Here is a 1,913-nt window from a genome sequence, read left to right as displayed (position 1 = left end):
AGGGAAATGGCAGAGAAGGGACTCCACATTTTCTCTTTGGGATGTGCCCCAAGATGAGCAAATAACCTCCCCACTGTGTGCTCCAGGTACTCTTTGGATCACGGTTTCCAAGCTTACATCCATGTTTGTTGTGTTGTTTGATTATGTTCTCTCCAAAAGCTGAGCAGTGTCCTTGGGACTCTATGTCATCCAAGTCTGCTGACCTTTAAAACACCAGGCTTCAAGTCCTGCTGGTTTCAAGAACTTATAAAATTTGGCCCCTCTCATTTTTTTTTAAAGATTTTATTTATTTGACAGACAGAGATCACAAGTAGGCAGAGAGGCAGGCAGAGAGAGAGGGGGAAGCAGGCTCCCTGCTGAGCAGAGAGCCCTATGTGGGGCTCGATCCCAGAACCCTGGGATCATGACCTGAGCCGAAGGCAGAGGTTTTAACCCACTGAGCCACCCAGGTGCCCCAGGCCCCTCTCATTTTTGAAGCCAGTTGCTATGGGGATTCATTTTCCTGTGTTGTTAGTCTGTCTCTGGCCCTTCTCCTCAACCACAGCTCCCTCCCCATTGCACTGGCCACAATCCATTTCTCTCCCAAACTGCATCCCTCCCCTTTCTATCTCTTCAATGTGGCTTCTATTCCTTAAGTTGTAGAGTTTGTTCTGCCAGTCTTCAGGTCAATTTCTGGGGTAATTTAGGATGATTTGATAGTTTTCTCATTGTATTCATGGAATGAGACGAGCCTAGGTTCATCTTCCTCCATGCCATTGTCCAACCTCCAGGCTCTAATCTATATTTTGATTAAACACCTTATTTCATGAATGTACTGTAATGATTTTTTCAAAAGGACAGTAGTATCTGAATATGATTTGAAAGTTATCCATCTTTAAAAAAAACGGTAAAATGGCTTTTTTAAATATTCAGTAAAATGTTCAGGGTATTAGCATTATATAGTGTACCAAAACATTCAGAAAAGCCTTTATCTTAATGACATTTACTCAACAAACATTTGTATGTCTACTCTGTGCTAAATGCAGGAAATAGGGATGAATAAAACACTGCTGTACACATCCTACAGCATAGTACACAGACCCATAGATTACAAGTGCATTTTAGAAATACACCCAATACCTGTGGAGCCCAGAGGAAGGGTCCATGTAATGAGGATGGCTGATGAATGAGTTGTAAAGGGTTCTTGGAGGCGTTATCACCTAATCACCTAAAATAAGTTGGCCAAAGGAAGGCATTTCTGGCTGAGGTGTCAGCATGAGCAAAGACAGAAAAAAACAGAAGATAGTGTATTGTGAATATGTGTGCATGAGTGTGTGGAAGGTAGAGCAAATCAGTTAATCCTGGCACAGAAAAAGAAAAGTAAAACAAGAGGCTATCTGTGTAGCATGGGGCAGATCAAGGAGGGTTTGTGGGTTAGGCTGGATTCTGAGCATTATCCTGGAGGCTAGAGGGAGCTTCAAATGTTTTAAGTGGGGGACTGACACTATTGGAATTTGTTAATACTCTGGTATGTACAACGAGAGGGAGAGGGGGTTGGGATAGGAAACTAGTTAGATATTATTTATACTGTTTCAGGAAGAGATCTGCAGCTCTGAAATGAAGTTTGAGGGAAGAAAATTATAACATTTAGTAGGTAAATTAGCAGGACCATGAGTTTGATCATGTGTGGGGTGGGGAATCTCACTTAGGTGGTGGGTTGAACCTCCAAATGAGGCAGATCTTCAGGAATGTGCTAAGTTTGGAACTGCTATATTTGAGTAGGTAGGTATCTGGGTGACAAGGCATCACAGAAAAATTCATAGCCTAGAGATATCAATGTGTAGAAGCTTTAGTAGATAGGTGATAGCTGAGACCATGAGAATGGCTAAGATCAGCCAAGACACATGTGGAGATAAATAGGACAAGATAACATT

The sequence above is a fragment of the Lutra lutra genome, chromosome 11, assembly GCF_902655055.1.
Source record: "Lutra lutra chromosome 11, mLutLut1.2, whole genome shotgun sequence".
NCBI classification, from domain to species: Eukaryota; Metazoa; Chordata; class Mammalia; order Carnivora; family Mustelidae; genus Lutra; species Lutra lutra.
This window is presented reverse-complemented; position numbering follows the sequence as displayed.